Consider the following 14,741-nt stretch of genomic DNA (forward strand, 5'->3'; position numbering starts at 1 on the left):
TATGACAGTAGTGTGAACTGAATTGTGATGAGCAATGCATAGTTGCTGTCCAAGGAGTCTTTCCTTTGGATTTGTGATCACATTTCCTTCTGAACATCCATCCAAGATTTTTGACAGTAAGGTCAGGCCAAGAGTTGAGGAATGAGTATTTTGACTTATACTGCTTAATGAATTGAGGTAAATTTTCTATTTGGAATAACCTGTAGAATAATAATTTTCTCTTTCAAGCTTAGGTTTTCTCCTTTCTATCACAAAAGAACCTAACTACTCTGTTCTAATCAATATAATATGCTTTTTCTGGTTGATAAATGAGCTCAATAACGTTGTAATTCTTTCAACATTGAACTAATGTGCAGCTCCTTCATTATGCTAGGCATACAGAGAACATACTAAATGCATTAGTAATTATAGACAGGAAAAAGAAATCTCACATCAGCTCTTGGGCTACATGATCTATGAAAGTATGGCGAAGTTGAGAAGGAAAAAAATTCTTGTTATAGATTGATTTTGATTGATAAATCCTATGGTATCTCTTCCCTAGAAGATCTGTGTAAATCAGTTCAGGATGTACATTTTAGTGTCAGGATTTATAAAAGAAAGAAAAGTTGATAATGGCTAGCAAACAATTGGTTGCAACTGTGATGATGCGTCCTACTGATCTGGTGAATAAGGATACATCTTCAGTAGCTTTTTTGATCAGAAGTGATCTTATTGTCAGAAATCTAACCCAATTTAGGTAATCTAAAGCCCATAAACAATACTGTTTTAAAGATTAAAGTATGTACCCTAATAATTTTCACCAGGTGAACAATTTCTGCTTTATGAGAGTATTGGGCAAGAGAGGACGCTGCTTCATGACAGGGGAAGGGAACCTTTCTGAGCTGAAGGAAAAGCAAAGAAAAAGCTTGACTTTATGTTCATGACAGCAGGAGAAATGTTGTCAATAGCGGGAAAAAAGAAAGAGCTCTGTTCTGAGACTGGGAAAAGAAATCTGCTTGGTTAACTTCCCCTAATACCCTGTAACTTACAGCACTGCTCAGACATGACTGATGAAACAGTCTTACAAAATTGTAGTGGTCCAATTTTCATAAAAATGAAAAGCTGCAGAAGTCACAGGTGTGGTTCCCTATGTATACTTCTCTCGTCTGGCACTTATTACACCATGCAGTATCACGATGGTATTGCTAAAGCTTTTAGCTATGCTAGACAGTCCTTAGCTGTGGCCTCCACAGCATGGAAGTAATAGCTCAAAATGCAAGATGGTCCATGAGTATGTGCTTGTAATGTCTCACTGGATGTTTCATGGTAACATTTCATTGGATATAATCATATCTTATCCACAAATGAAGATCTTGTATGGCAAGCTGGGAAAGAAAATGTTTTCCATCTGATTTCTTTCATCATAGTAATGTAAAGAACTGCCCAACAGCAGCTCTGGAATATTAAGAGCCACCTTCCACAAGAGCATCTGGGAGCCTCCAATATAACTTCATAGCAGGTGTCTTATTTGGAATTTACACAGAGAGCAGATTCAAACATGCTCACCACCTAAATCCTTCAATTAAAAGTTAAAACTATTGAGGGAAAGCAAATTGTCACTGTACTTTTCTTGCCCATTCCTGTTTTTAGCAGAACTCTCAGACAAATTCTCAGATATATTTGGTAACAATTCACTAATGGCATCTGTTGGTAGCAATTGTCAACCTTATGAATGAAGACAAGCAAAAAGGAACCCACCAGGATGAACAGATTTGTAGGATGTGGAAAATGGAACACTCTGTATAAGATGGAATCTCAAAATGGCCCTTGGAAATGTAATTGCATTGGAGAGCATTCCTCCTCAACCAGAGCAAATATATAGTTGCACATGAGGATCAAATGAAAATCCTTTTCAAGTCAGTTTGAATCCTCAGACTGAGTTGAGTTTTGGTCACCTTACTGTTGGATAAAATAAGGGAAACAAAGGATACAAAAAGATGTGAAAACCATAGATTAGGTGCGAGGGGTGAAATTCTGGCCTTAACTAGAGTCAGTGGGTATTCTGCTGTGTCCTTCAATGTGGTATGAAATAAGTAGCAAGTATTTAGCCAAGTTTAGCAGCAATTATTAAGATTTTTAGTAAAAATGTGAAAAATATGTAGAATGTAGTCACTTGAAAGCTGATTTGATGAACACATTTTTTTTTTTAGCATAAAGCCCACAGTCTGACATAAAGTGGAACTGATCAGAATGGTTACATGCTTTGCATACAAAAGTTCTTTTAATAAACTAATAGAACATTAATATACGGCCTAATTATGATTGACCTGAAAGTGAACTGAATTTTGAATTAAAAACAAAAACTAAAAATCAGACTTCCTTCTCCAGTCTCAGCGTCCCCCACAGGAGTAAATTACACTTTTTAATGAATTGGGCTTTAGGGAGCAGAACAGAAGATGATATCTACAGTATTTCATAAGACCATGTGAGGACAATTTTTAAAAATACAGGAACTTCTACAGAAATTAGTCTATGGGAAACAAGGGTGCCCCAGGTAAAAGCAGAATGCAAAGGAATGAGCTAGTCCAACATACAAGCTGTACCAAGTATTGTTCTGATCGCACTGTAGATGTCAAAATTTTAAATAAAGAAGAAAAGAGGACAGAAGACTTGGCTCAGAAGGGAAGGGAAACATTTGCTAGAAAGGGTTAGAATGCCTACAGAAATAAACAGAAAAAACAAATTAAGATGATCCTTGTTTAAAGCCTAGACACGTTTGTTGAAAGTACATCAGCATAATGGGGAATGCAATCATCGTGTTACTTTGAAGATTTGTTTCATCTATAACTCCCAGAAATTACTTCCACATAAGGGGCTCCTTCCTTGCCTCATCCTCACAACCCAAACCGCTACTTTTGAGTCAGCTGCCTCTGACAATGAGGTGTGAAACATGAGTCTGCAACCTTTAGCAGTAATGGCTACTGAAGCGAATCAATGCCAAAATGTACCATTTTTATATACAAATATAAAAATGTTGCTCTACTCCCTCCTTTTTTCCCTCTGAGAACCAAGATGTGGGCATATTATGATATATTTTATGGAGAGTTTTCCTTGATGGACTCTCTTACTTTGTGGTAATTTACAACCCTTCCACCACAAAGTAAATTGCTCTGAGATGCCACAGCTTGGGAATCAAAGCCGAAAAAAAAACCTTTTTATAAACAGGTACGAAAGTTAGTATTCGGCTTTGTTAAGAAGAGGGTGATCTGCACAGACCTGCATGTCTGTATTTGTAAATGTCTAATTTATTTGCATAACTGTTTCAAAAATGTTCAATGCACAGCTGCTAATAGAACTTCAGCTATCAAGGGCAAACATCTGAAAATGCATTTTTCTTCCAAGATGCACAGAGATTATCTATACATTTGACAATTAATTTGGGCTCTGTATCAGTCATTTCTCAGATTGGAAGGACAAGACTCAGGATGGAAGAAAAGAAACCAAACGAACCAAAAAAATCCAACCAAATTTAAGCCCAAGGCTTCTTCATAATGGTTTCGAATGAATTTTAATCAAAGTATGAAAACTAAAAAGTAAAATAAGAGATAAAGCCTCAATCTGCTCATGCCTACAACAAATAGTATCCCTAAAGGAGGGTGTTTTTTATCATCTCCATGGAAGAAAAATAACTTTCTTTGTACTTAATTGGGAGCACCTAGATAGGCAGCACACAGAAGACATTACATATTATCTTTAGAGCCATGCTAACTATGAAATGAGTTGGGTTTTTTTTCTGGTTGCATGGGTTGACAGCTGACCCCAACTGACCCAAGGGATATCCCAGACCATAGGACGTCATGCTCAGCAAATAAAAGCTGGGGGAAGAAGAAGGAAGGGGGGGGCGACATTGGGAGTGATGGCGTTTGTCTTCCCAAGTCACCGTTAGGTGTGATGGAGCCCTGCTGTCCTGGAGATGGCTGAACACCTGCCTGCCCGTGGGAAGTGGGGAACAAATTCCTTGGTTTGCTTTGCTTGCCTGCGCAGCTCTTGTTTTACTTATTAAACTGTCTTTATCTCAACCCACGAATTTTCTCACTTCCACCCTTCTGATTCTCTCGCCCATCCCACCAGGGGGGAGAGGGCAAGCGGCTGCGTGGGGCTTAGTTGCTGCCTGGGGTTAAACCACGGCAGTGGGGAGGTTTGCTATAGTGCCAGTCCTCTGTGCAAGCACGAATACTGCAGTACTAGCAACAGCAACATAAAAAAGCAGGATTGCATCATCTCACACACCAAACAAAAGTGCACTTAACACTAAATCTGGGCTTCCTTCCCAGGTCCTCAGTTCAAGCACACCTGAGAATGGGATTTTCTTTCCCTTGAAACATTTCAAATACATTGGGCCAGAATGCTGCTTAGCCCTGAATACAAATCAAGTCTGAATATGAAGTGAAATGGCAGTTTATGGCTCTACAAAAACTGTTTTCTCTCAAGGCAAATAAAAAAAAAAAAAAGTGCAAATCACACAAATCTAAAGTATAACACTCCAAGAGACAGCCAGCAGAACAAGATGGGGTCAGAGGCCCTTGGTGTAGAGAAACAGAAAAGGTCAAAAAGGCTGTTAAATATTACCAGTGAGTTAAAAACATGAAAAGATACAGAGCCTGCTACAAAACCATAGCTGAACAAGAATTTGTTGGGGTTTTCTTTTCTTAAAAATTAGGAGATGATAGGGAGAAGGTTTTTGATTTGGTTTGATTTGGTTTAAATATTATTTTATTTTATCTAAAGGAATTTTTTTCATTTCTGAACAGAAACAAAAATGGTAATGCTTTGTGTGGAAATTCTCATGAAATACAATTCTAAAGAAAGAAACAAGACTAGTGTTTTTTGTTTTACTAAACTATTTCACTGTCATCAAACTGAAAAAAAAACCCAAAACAACAAGCTAGAGAACTTACAGATGGGCTATTACAGAACTTACTTTACTACAGCAAGTGAAACATGCTATTACATAAAGCCATTTCAAAATGAAACCTAAGAATTATTTTCAACCTAAAAATGTACAAATTGGATGGTTTCATTATTAGAACATGATCTGAGAGACTCGGTCTCTGTGGTTATTTGCTTATTAATCTTATTAGAGTTGGCTGTTAACCACTGGTGATCACAAACTGTGGGGCTACTGCCACCTTTGGCACCAGCAGAGACGTGGACTATAACAATAATAAACAACTATTTGTGTGATAAAGTTGTGTTAGTGTCTCAGCATCGAAACCCTGTAACTTTGTGCACAGTAAAATCTTTGGAGTGTGCTTACCATGCTCTTCCACTTCTATGAAAGGGTAACAAGTATTAATATTTTCAATTTTAACCTTACATTATTTCTACATAAACATCAGAAAAAAACCCATTCAAATCATGTTTCTCCTAATAAGAACAGTGTTACATAAGAGTTTTCCTCCATTAAGTTGTATAATGAATTATGTTATAAGGATGAAATAGCAAGACAAGAACTTGTTCAGTTTGTTTAGGCACAAACTCCATGTAATCTTCTTATTTCTAGATTACATTTACCTGATAAAAATCACATGATATTGAGCCTCTTTTCTTAACTGTTAGAGGTGAATGTTTCTAAAGTAATAGCTGAGTTGAAGAAATAAAATAGCCTTCAGAGTCCATAAAGGAAAATTCTACACCTAACAGGCAGCTTTCAAGAAACTCAAATTTATTTTACCTAGTACAAAAATGGATTGACCGTAATGATATGAATTGTTAGATCCATCTTCACTGTTTATAAACTGCCTTTCAGCTGGCAATAAACTGCTGATGGCAGAATGCAACATAAGATTTCAGAACCACATTTTTGCCTTTTATCAAAGTTTACACCTTAGCACATGCACATAGGAGCACATTTTTATCAGCTCTAGATGCATGAAAATATGCAACCTTTCAAGTGTATCTTTAGGCTAAACTCAGCTGTCATACAATACATTATCATAAACCTTATGTGACTCTTACTTTATGGCTTCCCATGGGGGAGGTGTTTTTCTTTTTAAAAAAACTTGAGTCTTTCATTTGAAGTTCCTTGAGTAAAGTGATGCAGTAATCAAAGTGTGGTAACAGTGACTTTCAGGGTTTGGCAAAGAAAAAAAGTAGCTGAATTAGAGTGTTGGTTTTAGACACTGGAAAAATAATAATAGTCTAGCCTGTATCAGGTGAGAATCAGACTGGATAACAGATGTAATAAGGCAGAAAAGTATCTTCCAGGTTGTACTTGTGATGATAACAGATTGGACTGAAACCTTCTGATGTACATGGAAGGCTTCTATAAGATTCAGATGACTTAAGATCAGGTTAGTCTGTACCTGCAGAAAAGAATATTCCTGAGTGAGATCAGTGAGCGAACCACGTAGCACAGTATGTCACACCGGACTCTTTTGTCTTGTACTTCTGTTTGCTTGTGGTTGCAGCCTTTTTCCAGTGATAGAGCTTTCTGTATCTTTAGGGAAAAATCAACTGGACTGCACTGGCAATGAGCCCAGAGAGGCAGAGGCTAATTGCCCTAATTATAAGTGGAAAGCCAGGTGGGGATATTTACAGCTTGAGGCCAATCAGAACTGATAGATAAAAATATGGGTCTCTTCTCCTGGGAGAAGAAAATGAGTGAGGATAGGAGATTTTTGATCTTGCAGTGTTTTGAAGTGCTAGGAGAAGAGATTGATAAGGTTGTAGGCAATGTGGGAAGAATAGTCTTCTGTTCAAGTGTTGTTTCTACATACTGGGAATTGGATTTTGATTGTTTGGACCATAATCCTGGTAGGGTTTTGTTTGTTTTTAATATTTTGAGCACGCTTCTTAAGAAAATACTGTCTTGAAGTTGTTTCTCTGCATTGTATGCTGAGTGTCTTGGTTATGTTTGATCTCTCACTTTCTGCTCTGGGGTTACGGCTCTGCAGCTGAATTCAGCAGCTCTGGAGAACTCCTTCAAACTCTGGTATATTGATCAAAATAGCAAGTGTTTCTTTTCAGAGAGCTTAGGTATTAATGCCATTTGGGCACCAAAAGTGTCCTGATTTCATTAACACACTTTTCTTTCTCACTGGTTAGTTTCTTTCAGGGTATCCGTAGCAATAAGAAGTATGTGACTAATAAAACATCAGACAGCTAGTTAGTGCAGGTCTTTTAAGTATGAGATGTTCTGACTATGAGATTAACAGCTGTAGTCAGGAATACATAGTATAAGAAACCTTTTCTTGATTGGTAGAATTAGACTAAAAATCCGAGCTTTCTATATTTCTCTCTTTTTTTTTTTTTTTTTTTTTTAAAGCGGGGGGGCTAGGATAATGTATGTTATAATTAAATTGAAATGAGAATATTCTTTTTCAGCATGGACCCAAGTCAAGTAATTCTAATGTCTGAATTGCACTGGAGTCTAAATACATAATAGTGAATTTTTGCTCATACTGGATTGAAGGATCTGTTATGATTCCTTAGTCTCGTTTTCCATGTTATACTTTCTTAAAAAAGTCAGTGAAATGGTCTGATTTTGGAAAAAACAGCTGAGAACACTTGGGAAAGATGATGTGGTAGGGTAGGCAGGAGAAGAAGCAGAGGAAGACTTGCAGAAAAGATCTGTGAGACTGCATTTTGAGCAGAAAATCTGAAAGACCGTTGAGAGAAGCAGAGAACAGAGGTACAGTCAAGCCTCAGAGGAGACAGAAGATCTAGAGGGGTTTATGCAGAATTTGCTGCAAACTAGAAAGTCATTGAGCTGAATGAAAACAAGCCTCAAAACGAAAATTTGTCTTGCAGGGGCACAACAGGAGACAGGCATAAGAACACACGCTTTAAGTCCTTCTTCATCTGTTGTCTTTTATAGTTATTTTGACTATGTCTGTTTAGACATAGTCTGTCTAAATAGTTAACAGTTTCACATCTCATTCTAATAAAGTCTGGCTTTATGAATGTAAAAGACTTTTCTTTTTAAAAAAAATTTCATAAGGATAAGGCTTTAATCCTTAAGGTCCATCTTAAAGCACTGGTACGCTTGGAGTTCCTTCATAGAAAGTGTGAAGCACAATCTGTGATGTGCCATAAAACAAATTGAGCTTCCTTTCCTTACACTGTCTTTAGACCCAGAATGTGTGGATTTTGGAGTGGATTTTGCTATGTTTTCATGATAGTGTCAAACAACCTTTCCCTGACTTTACTCAGGGGGTTCTCTTGCATGGCTTTTTCAATATCTCTGCTGTTTAACCTGCAACTCCATTCACCAGTCTAAGCCAGGATTTCTAGCCTTTAAAAACAAAGCTGCCACCTCAAAATTTTTTCATGCCCAATGCTTCCCCTTGTGTTTAGAATTAAGACACATGCCCAAGACATTCTGATGATCTTAGTGCAGGCATCCATCTTCTAGAAAACTTGTCTTACTCCAGTTTTGCTCTTTAGGTTACCACCAGCACTATGGTTTTTGCTGACTGTTCAAATGTCTGGAGAGAAGCTTAATTTACATGAAAAGTCACCAGATTGCGAAGGGGAGGGATGGACAAACTCTTATTATAGTACCTTTGAATCAACAACTCCTTTCCCCCAAATTTAATAACATAACAAATATTTTGCTACTGATATAAATCAATTGCCTATGCACTTCTAACCTAGCTATCACTTCAAAACAGTGGATACGTAAGGTAGGAGACCTTTTGAAAAACAGATCTGCATAATCTACAGGTATTTGCTCTCATAGGTTAGGTCACTTTCCCTTACCAAGGAAAAACTCAAAGAGGTTATTGTTGCCCTCGAGGTGCAGTAATTTTGCCTCATGTAGCTATATATGACTCGGGGGGGGGGGAACCACCCCTACTTTCAATCCAGCCTGAGGGCTCAGAACTTAAGCTTAATACCCCTTTATTTTTGCCTCTTGATATCTAGACATTTATAGTTACAGTATCAGACCTAATTTGCTATTTACTTTTGCTTTGGTGGCATTCTGCAATTCAAGAAGCAGCAGCGCTGATGTCTGGTGGTCTTAAATTACTCTTTGTGTAGCTGGAAGTTGGTCTGACCATGCTAGAAGTGCCTTGAGCACCAGACAGGATCCTTTGGATTCATTGTAATAGGAAATTGCCTTACTTGGTGTAATGCAATTGAAACAAAGTTTGTCCATCTCTGCATTAAACTCTGAGGAAGCAATGGCTGTTAGTGAAAAGTGCTTGTCCTTTGAGTGGCATATGCTATCTGTAATTCTGAAGCTTGGTAGTTCTGTGCACTGGATTTGGCAAAGTGTATGCTCAATGAACAAGGCTTTTAGCTAAAATGTGCCTCAGTAAGCAATATTCTCTATTTTTTTTATTTTTTTTTTTAGTAAGTTGTGGTTTGTGTATGATCTGTTTTTCCCCTGACCTTCATGTATCGCTTGTCTTCTTAAAACATAAACTGTTTTAGCCAGGCTCTATGCATTTCTCTATGCATGGCCAGCAAGGAATATATTATAGATGCAAGGACTTTAAAAATACCAGACGATATCTTTAGCTTTCATTTCTGCTAATACTTTTTTCTTGCTGATGATAGCAATGTCAAAACCGTAATGTAAATTGGATGAAGAATTTTTTTGTTGTTGTTGTTGAAAAGCTTGAGTGGGATCATGTCATTTGGCAAGGTGCTGTATCTTTAGTTCAGTATATGTGCGTGCAGCAGTCCAGGATGGCTTCAAAATATTATAAAAATCACTGTAACAAAATTAAAAAATATTACTGATCTCCATGGAAGATTACTTTTTTTCTTCTCATACCAGGCAATTCCAAACCAGTATGTTCAGAAGCAGAGTTGATACTTCTGCAGACTTTTAGTAAAAGTTCATTGAAAAGCTGCAGAAAGGCTTGTGGTTTTGGTTGCTGGCAGACCAGATGTTCGGTGTTTCTCTTTTAGCTAATCTGATATCCATCTTTCACATGTTGTGTCAAAAGCACCCTTTGAAAGCAATGCTTCTGTCACTTCCTATTGTTCATTTGAGCATTCAAAAGGCTGGATAAATGTTACAGGGTATAATGGACATGTCATTTATTAGCAGTTAATGTGAAAGACGTGTATATCCTATACAGTTTACAGTCAAATACCTTAGGAGAAAAGTAAAGTATTGCTCACCAAAGAAAAAGACCTAATTTATATCAAATTCATAACCTAGTACATCAGATATATTTCTGCAAAAATGATACCTTGTGTCACCTCCTGAATTGGATTTGTCAGGTGCTGAACTAAGTCAGGTATATCATCCACAACATCACATACATCATTCTTAGTTAGCAAATAAATCACCTACTGAATTGAATATATCTCTAGTTTAAGAAGACCCATAACACACTGATTGTATTTCCATTCACATGTTTGGCTGGATATGGATTTGGCTGTGTTTGTTAAAGATGTACATCCCTGATAAATGAAATGCTTGATATGCATCTGACATAACATTTGCTGAAATATCCATGCTAAGAACAGGACCGATTGTATGAGCAGCTGAATTGCATGCATCAATTTACTCCAGCAATCACATCTGACACATTCACTTTCTAGGAGACACCAATCATGTGAATGGGGTGAGATCACTGTCAGAAAAAGTTTAGGTCAGCAACAGCTCTACAACAAGAACTATTAGTTATAGCTGACAACGTGGCTTCAGACATACAACAGTTTGGCACGGGGTTCAGGCACACACAGAAGAAGATACATCACCGTGAGAAAAAAAGATGGTAGAGGAGACAGTCAGATGTTTTTCGTATGTGAAGAAGACCTTGCTTGCTTTCATCTGGATCTTTGACAAAAGACTCCTCCAGTTCTGTTGAGCCTGTCCCTACCCTAAATTTTGCTGCTTCCTGTGTGATTGTGTCTCTTCCCATTGGTTCATGTAATACTCAAGGTATGGGAATAAATACAAATACAGCATCCAACCTCTGCAGTTATGAGCTGAGCCAGGGAATGTTTCCAACCCTGTTACTTTGGTTGGCCATCTGCAGTTTAAGTAATCTGGGAAAGTAACATGCATTGGAAATGACTGGTTTATTTAAAAGAAAGCTTGCGGTACAGGAGGGGGAAAAAAAAAAAATCTGCTATCAGAAACAAGTGCTTCCCTAGGAAAAAACTAACAAAGATATTAATTATGGCTTTTCCCTGAGGAGTTGGAATGGCACTTCCTCTGCTGCAGAACTGTGGGTGAGCTCTGCCCAGAGTAGAAATATTGTTCAAAAACAAGTTCAGGTGGAGGCATACAGGCAGGGAGGGATAGCAGTTTTCTAGATGAATGCCATTAGGATGCCAGGAGGCTTCTAAATAAAAACTGTGGTAAGTGATGAAGAAAAGCTAAGGTGATTGTTAGTATGGAGTGGTATGCATGGGGTAGCCTTTATCAGATGTCAGTGACATATTGTGTTTTGAGAGTGAATATCTATAGAAAATGTTTAAGAAACAATAATGTTAATTAAAGTTTTCTTAAACAACAAATCTGCCCATTAGCACCACCTAGCACATGGCATACAGCACAAGTTGCATGTGATCTGTATAGTGAATAAAGATATTCTTACTTCCCACCGTGGACATACAGCAGTTCAGTTATTACTGCAAATCTTGATGATTACTGTCCTCTTTTATTCATCTCTAAGAATGGCAGGCTGTAAGACCAGTAACTAGCTGTGCATGAATGATATCAACTTGCCCATCCCTGCTTTTCTCCTATGTATCTTCCACAGCTCTACAGCAGCCTAAGAAATTCTGATTAACATGTACCAGCACTACACAGACCTGGAAGCACAGGCCTGCAAGTTCTGATTCCTCCTGGGTATTTCATGGAGGTACTTCAATATATTGATAGTTTAGGTCCTTTTGGAATGGTGGCACAACTCAGATTAAGGTGTTACTGATATGTTTTTCACAAGCATTATAGGTTTTTATTTTCCCACCTCTGTTTCATTTTATTTATTTCTATTCTATAAAAGACAAAGAAAAAAAACCTATATTGTGTTATAATGTTTCCTTCATTTACCCTGATGTCCCACTGTTTTACCATCTATCCTTTTCTTTTATCTGCAGACCTTCACCCATGCTTCATTCCCTATACCAATGTAACTGGATGCGGTAAATTATTAGAGACTTCTTGATGAGGTGTCAAAATTCTATTGAAATAAAAGAATATTTCTTTTGAATTCCCTTCAAACTTTTTCATATGGAAAATAAATGCATATTTTCCTAGGAGGCATTCAGGGTACACTTTGCTTATACTCCTTGCAAAAAACACAATTGACACTGCTATTTCATCATTCTTTTTCTCAAATAAAAAGCTACTTAAGGAAGAGTAGCAAGAGTCCTGAATCTTCAGCAGAGATATTTGAAGATTATCCTAACATTTTCCATAATTCCATTGCTAAAACATGAAGTCTATATCTCAGAAGGAAATGAAGAATATTCTTATTCTGGTTTGTAACATTCTTCTGCATTTTTCTAAATTTTTTTCCAAGGAATAGTTGTTTCTGCCTTACATCACCTTCTGCCGAAATCATTGATATTTTAAAATGGTGCAAATGCAATTTTGTATTTCTTTTTAACAGAGACTCGGCAAGCTGTAGCTGCTGTCCCTGGTTCAGCGGGAATTTTCTTCTGTTCTTGCAAAATCTCACATAATATAGATTGTCAAACTCAAATTCTGCTGAGTTTGTAAATAGCTTGTCATCAATGGGGATTATATACACACAAACAGCTATAATTTAGCTATCTATAATGTTTGTGAAGCATGTGGCAGGCTACAAGCTCTGGCTACCCTTATTCTGCATTTTTCAGCATTAACACAAATTAAAAAGAAGTGAGGCTTCTGATGTTATAAGAATTTCCCAGCTAGAACTCTAGAGCTGACATTGCACCTCTTAGGTCAGTGGGTAGGAATATCTCTTACAGACATTCATTCAGGGCCAAAAGCCATTTCTAACTTCAAGGACAGAAGTCTGCACTTGATAGTGTATCTGATACAGCACCAGATGATACTTTGCATTGTCCCACCAGAACTATGATACCACACGCAGGAGCAATTACTTCTCATTTGAAATTAATCTCTTTTCTCACTGCTCTGGTACCTGCATATATTTTTCGTGAGATACACAGAAGTTTTCCTCACAGTACTGCTCTCCTACACAAGGTATCTCTGCAAATAGAATAGGATGTTCTACCCTGATCCAAATTTTTCCCCAAGTCCTACAAATTAAGGACTGGTTAAGCATCACACAGAGGTGGGTGAAGATTGAGGAGAGGATAAGCAAAATTTCAAAGTCAGTATTTAGATTATAGCTGCACGTTGTATGAATATCATGTGGATATATGTCAATTACTGTACATATGTCCACAGAGATTTGTCAGTGCAGATAAACTTTCTCATATATGCACGGTATGAGGTATATAGGCTTATAAAAAAATTGATAAGTACAAAGCCTTGGAAGTTTGATCTACTTCATTTGCTTTTTAAAATTGACATAAATGTTATGAGTATAAAATACCAAACTTTTCCTTTCATTATTGCCTAAACATGCAAACTTAGATATTTTGTCAACAAAAGAATATAATTAGAATATTTATAAGCTGTTTAGATTCTTGATTAATTCTATATTATAATTTTCGATCTCTGGTGGATTTTGCCTTTCAAAATAACTATTTTTTATTAATTCATTATACAATATGTACTCAGGCAACCATCCACTGGAAAGAGTATAAGTAAGGCATTCTTTTTACAGACCTGTGTTGTGCTGCTGACATTGGTGGCACGTCAAATTAAAAACAGGGCAGGGACTTTCTGACCTGCATCCTTTAAGAAAGGAGACGTAAACTAAAAATCAATATTTCTCTAAAGGAAAAAGGTAAAAATAATAGGTAAAAAAAGCTAAAGGCCTGGCCATATTCTCAGCTATACTCCATAACTAAAAAAATTTCCAATTTAAAAGCAATTGGGGGGATACTTTTAGAGGTGATTAAAAGTTCAGGGAAAGGTTTATTTCTTTTTTCTTCCCTTTCAATCCAAAGTTGGCATATTTGCTCTAGCTTTAGTCTGACCTTCAGAAATTCTACAAGTAAATATAGAATTCCTGTGGAAATGGTTGGCCTCTTGAGGAAATTCCCTTTTGTAACATACCTTTGGGGTAGCTGTCAATCTTAGAATCAACTTCTGTATATGATTATTCAGCTTTTGTCAAAATGGAATGATGGATGTAAATGTCTGTTACAGAAAGCTCAGAGTTTGAACATGCCCCCCCGCCCAGCTCCTTGTATAACAAATGGGAACAAGCAAGCTGTGGCCAGGTTCACTGATGTGAAATTATAATATTTTATGACCATATCTCCATTTACTAATATTGATTGCTTTGTTTGCAATGTATAAATAATGAAATTGTTACGACGGTAATAATGAGAGGGTAAAGGAACGGTGCAGAATGTGCCCCGATCTTATGGGTAGTGCATTTGTGCTGTTAGTGATCCCAAAATTCAGAGGGATAGCGCTTAGTCATAGGCATCCAGACTGAAGGTCTATAGGCCATCTTTCACCTAAGCGCTGTTACTGAAGCGTTTCTGCTCTTTGTGGAGTGTATAGTAGATCCGAGTCAGGCTAGGTTTGTGCAGAGATGGATGTGTAGGAAGAAACAACAGGATCATCACAAGGAATAATGCATATTGAATTTCACAGCATAACCTAAGCAGCTCAGCAGTAATGTGGAATTGAGTTTTCAGTGCCTTAGGGTGCT

Source organism: Buteo buteo, chromosome 3 (genome assembly GCF_964188355.1).
Source record: "Buteo buteo chromosome 3, bButBut1.hap1.1, whole genome shotgun sequence".
NCBI lineage: Eukaryota > Metazoa > Chordata > Aves > Accipitriformes > Accipitridae > Buteo > Buteo buteo.